This window comes from Chrysochloris asiatica, unplaced genomic scaffold (assembly GCF_000296735.1).
Source record: "Chrysochloris asiatica unplaced genomic scaffold, ChrAsi1.0 scaffold00213, whole genome shotgun sequence".
Classification (NCBI taxonomy): domain Eukaryota; kingdom Metazoa; phylum Chordata; class Mammalia; order Afrosoricida; family Chrysochloridae; genus Chrysochloris; species Chrysochloris asiatica.
Window position 1 is genome coordinate 2615935 of NW_006408731.1, and position 11681 is coordinate 2627615.

General features: G+C 39.4%; 1 non-coding gene across 1 annotated transcript; it reads left to right on the forward strand.

Annotated features, from left to right (window-relative positions):
• Positions 1-8685: 8685 nt before the first annotated feature.
• TRNAL-UAA lies at positions 8686-8768 on the forward strand. Its single transcript has one exon. It is a non-coding gene; the product is annotated as a tRNA-Leu (tRNA).
• Positions 8769-11681: the final 2913 nt, after the last annotated feature.

Consider the following 11681-nt stretch of genomic DNA (forward strand, 5'->3'; position numbering starts at 1 on the left):
CATGTATTGCTTCTGTAAATGACATTTAAGAACAGAAATGTATTTTTTTTCAGTTTAGGAGGCTAATTCAGCTTTGTCATTGCTAAGTTCTACTTACTGAGTCAGTTCTGACTCACAGGGATCCTGTTTAGGGTTTCCAAGGAACAGCTTGGAGGTTGGAGCCACTGACCTTGTGCTTAGCAATCCAGTGCCTATCCTACAGCATTACACCAGGACTCTGGTTCAGCTTTGTTCCTGGGCTTGTTTGCATATTCACCTGCCTTTGTTGTCTTCAGATAGCATTTCTTTGGTATGTGCTCCTTTGTCTTTGCATCTAATCTACTCTTTTTAATCTCAGAAGTGATGGAATTTCTAACACACCCTACACTGATATGGCCTCACTAACATAACCCAGAAACCCCTATTCCTAAATGAGATCCTAATCCACAGGTATGTTGTTAGGTGCCATTGAGGCACTTCTGACTCATAGAGTTCCTATGTAGAACAGAATTAAACATTGTCTAGTCCTGTGCTATCCTCACAGTCATTGCCACATTTGAGCCCATTGTTGTAGCCACTGTGTGAATCCGTCTCACTGACGGTCTTCCTCTTTTTTGCTTACCCTCTATTTTACCAAGCATGGTATCCCTCTCCAGGAAGGTCCCAATTGATAACTAGTATTCTTGCTTCTAAGGAGCATTCTGCCTGTACTTCTTCCAGACAATTTGTTCATTCTTCTGGCTGTCCATGGTATATTCAATATTCTTTTTCAACTGCATAATTCAAATATACCAATTCTTCTTCAGTCTTCTTTATTCATTGTCCAACTTTCACACACATATAAAAGGATTGAAAATCCTATGGCTTGGGTCAGGCCCACCTTAGTCCTCAAAGTTACGTCTTTGTTTTTAACACTTTAAAGAGTTTTGTAGAAGAAGGATTCCAACTCATATTTTTCTGGATACAATTCAATCCATAACAATGCCATTTAAAATTTATTTGAAAATAAAACCTTCTTCCATCTAGAAATATTAGATTACTGCTGCTTAGCTGTGTTGTTACGTGTCATTGAGTCAGTTCCTACTCATAGCAATCCTATGTACAATACAAAGAAACACTGCCCAGTCCGTCAAGATCCTCACAATTCCTGCTACACTTGAGCCCATTGTTGGCTGCAACTGTGCCAATCCATCTCATTGGGGTCTCCTCTTTTTCACTGTCCTTCCATTTACCAAGCATAATGTCCTTCTCCAGGCATTGGTCCCTCCAGATAATAGATCCAATATGAGAGATGAAGTCTCACCAACCTTAGCTTCTAAGGAGCATTCTGACTGTACTTCTTCCAACACAGATTTGTTTGTTCTTCTGGCAGTCCATAGTATCTTTAATATTCCTCTCCAATACCATAACTCAAATACATCAATTCTTCTATGGTCTTCTTTATTCAATGTCCAACTTTCACAATGCATATGAGGCTACTGAAAATACCATGGCTTAGGTCAGGCGCACTTTGCTCTTGAACACTTTAAAGAGGCCTTGTGCAGCAGATTTGCCTAATGCAATACTAATAGCAGCCACATTTAATGATCACCACAGATGTGGGCATGGCTCTGTAGGATAAGCACTGGACCACAAGGTCAGTTTGAACTGCAAGGTTGGCATTTCAAATCCAACAGCTGCTCCTCGGAAACTGTATACAGGGCTGTATGACTCGGAACCAGCTTGATGTCACTAAACCACAGCAACCCAGGTGTGGATAGGTAAGGACTCCTTACAGAAAGTCATTAAAGCTAGAATCCAGATGCTCAGTATTCTTGTTTGAAGTCAATGCTTTCCCCTGAACCAACTGCATGCACTCTTCTTGCAGATAAAGGTAGCTAAATAAGTAAGAATGGAAGTCAAGTGCACAAATCTCCTCCTTCATCTGAAAAAAGTTTTGGTTTTTAAAATGCAGTCTTTAATCCTAAGGCATTTCTTCCATCAAAAACCTATTCTGATCCTAGAATCTGCCCATAGAAGAAGCATCTAACCTTGCCTTCTCTTCTTTCTCAGGGCTCCTCAGGACTTTCCCAGTGTGTTGTTACATGTGTACATCTCTCCCCCTTCAACTTGGAGTTTCTGGATGGAGGGCACGCCTATGAGAGCTGTAGTGGAGTCTGAGACAGAAGGAAAAATCAGTAATACATATGCTGTCTTTACTTAAATTTTTGATGTTTTGCTCATCATGAATTTTTGTTCATTTTAAATATTACATTGAAATATAATTTAACTTAATGGTTGCTGTTTTTATTATTTAGTGTTGTTCCAACTGTATAGTGTTTCTAAGGAGTGACTGGTGGGATTGAACCACCAACCGGTGGTTAGCAGTCCAGTGTTTATCCTACAGTACCACACCACAGAGTTAAATTTTTACCTAGTTCCAGTCCTGATGTGTCTAATTATCAAGCTAGTTTCCAATTCTCCAAAACATAGAAATCTGTCTAGTAATGATCCAATGATCCTGTCATCTTTTCACTGTAATACAATTTCTTTTATGTCCTTTTTTCCCTCTCTACTCATCTAAATCTTATCTAATTTCTTGCATACACCCTCAAAACTTTTGCTGTTCTTTCACTTTGCATTTTTTAGTAAAGTCAAAATACAAGATAAATGCAATTCTGCTGTTTCTGCATCTGAGCACCTGACTGAGTCTGGTCCAAAGTGTATTTGTCCCATTATCCATTTGTGACAAGTTGGGCCCCTAATGCTGCTAGGCAGTTATCCTACTTGCCTTTATTTCATTGAATTTTTCCTAAATGATAATTTCACACTTTTCTGCTCTCCTCAAATTTCCTCCACCTTCTCAACCACCTTTTATTGCTTTTCACTGAGGAATTTGAAATAATCAGTAGAGAATTCCCACAAACATTTATAAAACTGCCATTTTCTATGCCAAGTACTTAACATTTCCTTCTATTATAATTGAATGAGGTGGCACCATAGGATAAGTACTGGCCAACAAGGTGGGTTTGAACCACAAGGTCATTGGTCCAAACTCACCAGCCACTCCTTGGAAACCCTGTGCAGGGTGGTATGAATTGGAACCAACTTGACAGCACTTAACAACAACAATACTCTAATTTGAAGTCCTGGTGTGACACCATAGGATTAGCACTCAACCTCAAGGTCAGTTTGAACTGCAAAGTCTGTGGTTCAAACAAGGTCAGCGGTTCAAATAAGGTCAGCAGTTCAAACTCACCGGCTCCTTAGAACCTACTCAATGACACTTAGCAACATGGTTGTTGTTGTTAGGTGCCATCAACTCGGTACTGACCCATAGCAACCCTATGCACAGCAGAACGAAACACTGCCCAGTCCTGGGCCAACCTTACTACTGTTGCTACACTTGAGTTCATCGATCATGCCTCTTGGCCAATCCATCTCATTGGGGGTCTTCCTCTTTTTCTCTGACCTTCTACCTTACCAAACACGATATCCTTCTCCAGCAACTGGTCCCTCCTGACAATATGTCCGAAGTAAGCGAGAAAAAGTTTGGACATCTGACCACCAAGGAACACTCTGACTGCACTTCTTCCAAAACGGATCTATTGGTTCTTTAGGCAACCCATGGCACTTTCTATATTCTCCTCCAACACCATAACTACATACTCCAATCTAAATCTAATCTATTCACTTATACCATACAGCTTATCTCTTACACTATACTTAAGGACATCATTCCAACCATTTTCCTCTTTATAATAGATGTTAATTGTTTCTCATATCTTAGAATTTTTTTTATGAACTCAATTTATTTCTCCACCTATAGCCATTTTGTCATCTCATTTTGGAGCTAAATCTCTCTAAATGTATTCATAATTACTATCTTATTTTGGTTCATATCCCATCTCCTTTAACTCCATGCCAATCTGTTTTTGTAAATATACATTATATATTTATTTATTTGCTGTTTTTGCAATAAATATGCACAGTAAAACATACACCAGTTCAACATTTTCTACATGTACAATTCAGCACCAAATTTTAATACCATCACTCAATCAAAACTGCTCTAGTCAGTCACAGTGATAACTCCCCATTGCTAGAACCAAAGATTTTTCTTTAAAGAGAGAAACACAGGTGTGTTGAGGTGATGGAGGCAGGAATCTTGGCCATCTCTTTTATGTTTAAGAAGGGCACTACTGTTTGAGTTATCTCAGATAACCTTGCAGCCTTATACCCATAACAAGTAATTTTTCCTCTTATTTTAATTCATCTCAATAGGGCCTGCTTTTAAGAGACAGTTCATATTGAACCTGAAGAGATTTCAGCCATTAGATTCCACTGAAAAAGTCTTACAACCTCAGCCAAGGGGAGCTGACTGATTTTCATGAAGCATTGGAAGGTCAAAGTATATAATTACATATATACACATATACATATATACAATATACACATAAGCACATATACACATATACATATATACATACATACATATGGAGTCCTGGTGTGGTGCTGTGGGTTAATGTGCCAGACTGCAAAGCCATTTGAACTGCAAGGTCGGCAGTTCAAGTTCACCAGTCGCTCCTTGGAAAACCCTATATAGGGTTGCTGTGAGTCGGAACCTTCTCGATGGCACTTAACAACAAACAATAATACATACATAATATATATATACACACACATACACATATATATGGGGACTTCAAAAAGTTCATAGAAAAATCCCATTATCTTTTAATTCATTTTTCCATGAACTTTTTTGAAGCCCCCACGTGTGTGTATGTTTGTATACTCATATTTTTACTTGGCCTTTTCATTGGCCCTATGACAAAAAGCCATAGGTGTCCTTGTGTGGTGCTGTGGATTAATGCACTGAAATGTAAAGTCAGTTTGAACCACAAGGTTGGCAGTTCACGGTCAAGCTCACCAGTCACTCTTAAGAAACCCTATACAGGGCCACCATGAGTCGGAAGCGACTTGATGGCACTTAACAACAACAACAATGGCAAAAAGCAGTAACAGAATATTATCTGTTTGAACCAAAGGATTACAGTCTGGATCTGTTCAGGTTCTAAAATTGAGTGGAAGCTAGGACAGTTAGAAAGAATCAGGGTACAGACCCTCAGCTGAGGGTTTGGGGTGCTGTGAGAATGCAAAGAGGATAGTTATTTCCTGGAGGGAGAAGGGGTGAGGAATTAGAAGAAGATAAACTCGATAAGCAGTCATCTTAACTAGGTCACAACTTTTTGAAACTAAACTTTTCATCTTGAAGAGAAGAGAATTTTTGAGGAATAATGGTTGAGGCAATTATCCTGCAATCTTCTTAAGATTGGCTTGCAAAAGATTGGAAAGAAGACTAAAGCTTTAATTTACTGAGCACCAGAGTTATGGTGTTGGGGAAGAATATTAGAAATACCATAAACTGCTAGAAGAACAAACAAATCTGTGTTGGAAGAAGTACAACCGGAATGCTCCTTAGACGCCAGGATGGCCAGACTTCATCTCACATACTCTGGACATATGACCAGGAGAAAGATGTCATTCTTAGTAAAGTGGAGGGTCAGCAAAAAAGAGGAAGACCCCCAACTAGGTGGATTGGCACAGTGGCAGCAGCAATGGGAATGATTGTGAGGTTGGTACAGGACCAGGCAATGTTTCATTCTGTTGTGCACAAGGTCTCTATGAGTCAGAATTGACTAGACAGCACCTAACAACAACAACAACAACATGTAAAAGTCCTGAATGGATAGACTCAATATTCCAATCCATTATCCTACACATATGTATAGTTTTGATGAGTATCATTTCATTTGTAATATTTATATGTAGGTATTTATCTACATATATTTTAATTTACAAAAATTGCTGTTAAATATCTTTTTGAACCTTATAAGGTTTGCAGATGTTGTTACATGCACATCTATTTTATTACACGTTGTTGTTAAGTGCTGTTCCGATTCATAGCCGCCCTGTGTAGGGTTTCTGAGGAGTGGCTGGTGAGTTTGAATCACTGGTATCTTACAGCTACATAATATCATATATTATGAATTTACCACACTTCACTAATCTACTGTGTAATGATAACATCAGTTGAATTTGATTTTAAAAGACTAAAAATAATGTTGCAGTCAGCATCCACATATAGTACTATTTGTACTTTTGTAAGATTTCGGGGGGTTGGGACATACACATCTACGAGGAGACTACCTGGGCCATTGTGTAAGAATAATTTTGAGTAAAGTATGAGACTGCTCTCCAGAATGGTTACATTAGTATGAACTTCTACCAGGAAAACATGAGAGTTCTTATACTTCATTCCTGCAGTAATTGTTACACCTAGCTTTCTGAGTCTGTCAGTCTAATGTAGGTAGAGTATTATTTTATTTAGCATTGTAGCATAGTGGTTACGACGAAACGGCCTGCTAACCTCAAGGTCGGCAGTTTGAAACTACCAGTGGTTCCGTGGGAGAAAGATGATGTGTTCTGCTTCCGTAAAGATTTACAGTCTCAGAAACCCTGTACAGGGTCACTATGAGTTGGAGCAGACTTCACGGTACTTAACAACAACAATCATAATAAATGTTTCAAATATTTTTTTGTCTTTCTAGATTCCACTCTATCCTGGGTTTGATGAGTATCTGTCCTGATTCTTTATCCATATTCTAATGAGTTTGCTGTCGGATCTTGCTGATTTTCTTGGTTTCTTACAATATTATATAGATTAAGCTCTTGTCATTTATAAGCATTTCAAATATTTTCACTTCTGGCACACCTGTCTATTTAGTTTTCCATTATGACTTTTATTGAATCCATCTTTGATTTGGACAAAATAAACTTAAAGCAATATGTTATTCTACTGTTTGTGATTGTAAAGTGTTTCTTTAATGTCTTTTTCTGTCTTCTATGTCAAAAGATACTTTTCCAAATATGCTTCTATTAACTTATTTTTAAAATCTGCCATATTTAAGTATTTAAACTCTTTAGTGTAGGATAAGCACTGGACTGTTAATCTCAAGGTTGGTAGTTCAAACCAATCAACTGCTCTGGGAAATCCTACAGGGGTGCTATGAGTCAGAACCAACGCAATGGCATTTAAAATAGATAAATATATTCTATAAACTCTACTGATAATTCTGCTAGATTGTGAATGTTCGGAATGACAATAATAGGATAGTATGAAAACTTTTGCATATGTCACTGTATGGGGAAATTCTTTTTCTGCTATGGTGGTGTTTTGTTGTTGTTGTTTGATTTTTGTACCAATCATTCACTCTTCACTCTTGCCACTTCAGCTCTTATCCCAGCATTGACAAGCTTAAATTTTCCTCAAAGGCAAGCATCTCAGATCATCTCTTTTATCTCTGGCATAGAATAGTTATTCTTTTAGTTAAAAGGTCAAAGACTGAAATCTGAAGTGGACCAAAGAACTAAGTGATGCATTTTTTTTTTAATCATGGCTTTTTCAGACCATGAAGATCAGACCCTGAAGAGGATATGTCTGTGTGTGGACTCTGCAACCTCTTTGCATTCCCAACAAAGGTGATACTTCTGTATAAATGGTTTTAAGTCTAGGGAGAGCTGTCCTTGGATTTTCGGTGTGTGTTTGATCCAGATGACATAACCCTCTCATATTGTAGCTCATTCCCTCTGGTAACCAAACCATCGAAGGTATTTACTTCTGGCAACTTTTGGCAGGTATTTTATGGTGTGGTGCTGTGGGTTAATGTGCTGGATCGCAAAATCGGTTTGAATCATGTTCACCAGCTGCTCCTCGGAAACCTTATACAGGGTCACTATGAGTCAGAATTGACTGGAGGGCACTTAACAACAACAGTAAATTAATTATATTCCAAACTCTAATTTAAGACTTCATTTCTTATCTGGTTCCAGAAGCTTAACAGATTTTCAACACACAGCCATTTGGGTATTTAATGAGTTCTTAATCTCCCTCATCCTGCCCTGGAAGTATCTGGCAGTGTCCTACTGACTTGGTGGTTTATATGCACCTGACTCAGTGCCTAGCACATCTGAGGACTCAGGAAAGGCATGTTTCATTTGTGAATAGTAAAACAAGTTGTTAAAACATCACAGGTTGAAACTCTTTTTACACCACTAGGATTTCCCAAATTAACTCCAGTCTGAGTTTATCTCAATATAACCACTTTGGAGCCCCTGGAGTCTCACCCAGAGAATGCTGTCCAGAGATTTAGAGTGGAGGCTTGAATTCAGTGGCAAAACAGTGTTTTCTGATGAGAAGTAAGGAGTTTAGGTGAATTGGAGACATGCTTGATTTCATTGCATTTTCCAGATCAACAATATTCCCTTTCCCCCTTTGGTTTTTATTTCCAGATCCACTGAAAGAAGTATATCTTGAAAGTAAGTGGTAATAAAATGAGGTGGGTCTAAAAATGTGAGTACATCAGCACCATCCTGTTTTTTTGGTTAATTTGGTTCTTTTGGTCACAATTTCCCTTACTTTAATGCAAGTCCAGGAAATCAGGGTTGGTTTGGTCTTTCCCTAATGCTCAGTGGTCTAATAATACTTGTTGAAAATAAACTTTATAGTTTTCATGCAGCATCACAAGGATTTACTTCTTCCCTACCCTCTTTGAAACCTGATTTCAAATTTCACAGATTAAAAAATCCATCACAATCTCCTAGGGACTAGTAGCAAACACAATCATATTAATAACATAGGAAGTGACAGAGAGCTGCTTACCCATCACCGGGATGGCCGAGTGGTTAAGGCGTTGGACTTAAGATCCAATGGGCATATGCCCGCGTGGGTTCGAACCCCACTCTCGGTAGAGAGGTTTTGCCATGGTTGTTACATCAAAGCAATTTGTATAAATTTAGGAACCAGAATCTTTAGAAATGGAATTAGTAATTCCAAAGCAAAAGGTTAATGGTTAAAATTCACCAGTCGCTCTTCGAAAACTCTGTACTTGGTATATTTTAGCCGCAACCCACTGGGTGGCTCTTAACAACAATAAACATTTCAAAAGACAACTGATTAGTAAATGTTAGACTGCCTTCTCCGAAATACGGCTTTGCCTGTTTTCAAGCGTTAACAAGTGCCTCAGCGGGCAGTTTTGCTTTTTGAGGCTGTACTACTCCCGTAAAGATTTACACCCTCGGAAACCCTGTACAGGGTCGCTATGGGTCGACTCCGACTCGAAGGCACTTAACAACAACAACAACTGTGTGCCGTGGAGTCCGTTCCGACTCATAGCGACCCTGTACAGGGTTTCCGAGGCTGTAAATCTTTACCGGAGCAGAACTCCTCATCTTTCTCCCGCGGAACAGCTGGTAGTTTCGAACTGCTGACCTTGCAGTTCGCAGCCCGATTTGCATTTTAGGCGGTAATAAATCTTTGTCAAGTTGTGTTTGGGCTACAGGAATGAAGGCAAAGAAAACTTAAGTAAATGTTCTGCAGAAAAATATTTGAATTCTCCAGATAGTTCTGTTTCAAGAGGAAGGGAACTGCGAGACCTTATTCCTATAGGCAGCAGAAAGCATCTGGTTATCTGCAGCATCCAAACAAAGCGAATTGAGTCTCACCAGCGCTGGCATTTTATATCCGCATAGCTGATTTCAGAAAAGCCCCGGACGCATTAGAAGCTATGTTTTATTTCCAAAAGGAAGCTAAGTCCAACACCTTAGCCATTCCGGTGACATGCAAGCTCCCCGTTCTCAGTTACTATTTTTAAAAATGTGTTAGTTCCTGAGAGATTGTGATTGATTTTTTATCTGTGAAACTTGAGACTAGGCTTCAAAGAGAATGTTGTTGTTAAATGCCATCGAGTCGGTTCCGACCCATAGCGACCCTGTATAGGGTTTCCGAGTTGCAGCTGGTGAGTTTGAACCGCCGACATTGAGGTTCAAACCGACCTTGAGGTCGAATGCTTCTCCTAGAAGGAAAGAAAATCCTTTTGGAAATCTTTCTTTAAAGACCCCGCGTCCATAGAGCAGTGCCCCAAGGTGTAAGCGAGTTTGTCAGAGGAAAAAAAAAAAAAATTTTTTTTTTCAGAGTAAAAGTGTGCTTTCGAAGAAATTTTAGGAAATTATGAATAAGCAAATAAAATGCTTTTCAAACTAGGGCTTGCTGGTCAGAAAGAGCCTGGAGGAACCTGAGACTATGGCCCATGACCATCCTTCAATTCTGAATGGAACTCACCCTCGAGGCTCATTTTTCAACCACGCTTTTTTGTTGTTAGGTGCCAGCGAGTCGGTACCGACTCATGGCCATCCTATGCACAACAGAAGAAAACACTGCCCAGTCCTGTGCCAACCTCATAATTGTTGCTAAGTTTGAGTCCATTGCTGCTGCCACTGTGTCAATTCATATAGTTAGGGGTCTTCCTCTTTTCCTCCTACCAGTAGAGCAGAGATAGACATCTTTCTGGAATTCTCTACTTTCAGCCAAGATCCATTTAACATCAGTAATGATATCTCTTGTTCCATGTTCTCATCTGAGTCCAGCTTGAACCTCTGGCAGTTCTCTGCCAATGTACGTTTACAGCCATTTAAAAATTATCTTTAGAAAAAAATTACTTGCATATGATACTAATGATACTGTCCAATGATTTCTGTATTCTATTGGGTAACCTCTCTTTGGAATGGGCACAACTATGGATCTCGTCCAATCAGTTGGCCAGGTAGCTCTCTTCCAAATTTCTTGGCATAGATGAGTGCCTTCTGTGCTTCATCAGTATGTTGAAAAAATTGCAATTTGTATTCCATCAATTCCTGGACCCTTAATCGTTGCCAATGCCTTCAGTGCAACTTGGACTTCTTTCTTCAGTATCATTGACTCTTGATCATATGATACCTCTTGAAATGGATGAACATCGACCATTTCTTTCTGGTACAGTGACTGTATATTCCTTCCATCTTCTTCTTCTTCTTCTTTTTTTTTTTAAAATGTTTTATTGTAAATTATGTGATAGTTTACATGGGAGAATATTAGTTTTACATTCATCCTATTGTACAATGTTTCATTGCCATGGTTACAATCACCTCCATGCATCATCAACCAACCAAAGGGTATACACTACAAGCCTGCCCCCGGTCATCAGCACACAGCCCCTCTCTTCCTCCCTGGGTCTAAAGCACCCAGCCTCTCCATCTCTCCATATCATCATCTCTGCTTCCATCTCAGGCATCACTGCTTCTCTGGGTAGGGTCCCTCTCTTTGCTCTTCTACCTTCATGGTCCCAGGGACCTCCGCTCCTAGATTGAAAAGTTAATCACTCCCCTCCTTGCTAAAAAAATGTCTACCTTTACATTTCCAACCCTCACAATCAGTCCTGATAACAATTATTCACTATTGTATCACAAGAGATCTGTCCACATTTCCTTTCATCAGCCCCTCCTATACAGATTGGATGCTACTCAGTGGAGATTCTACCTTCCTCCACGCCATCGGGACCTAGGTTCCCTCTTGAAAGCTTGTAAGCCAGTCACTTCTTGCTTTTGTACCTCCCCCCCGCCATTTTGGGTAGCCAGTGTCCAAGTTGCCCATCCCTGTCTACTCTATGTATGGAGGAGGTGGGAATGATCCTTGCTGTAAAGATTTGTTCCCTCTTTTGAGGTACTGCATCCATAGGTGTCAGTCAAATTCATCAAATTGTATCAGATTACTCTTTTTTTCCTCTTCTTTCTTCTTCTAGTTGAGCTCTGATCATCCAGTCATTGAAGCCAGGTCAAGTGGGTATTAT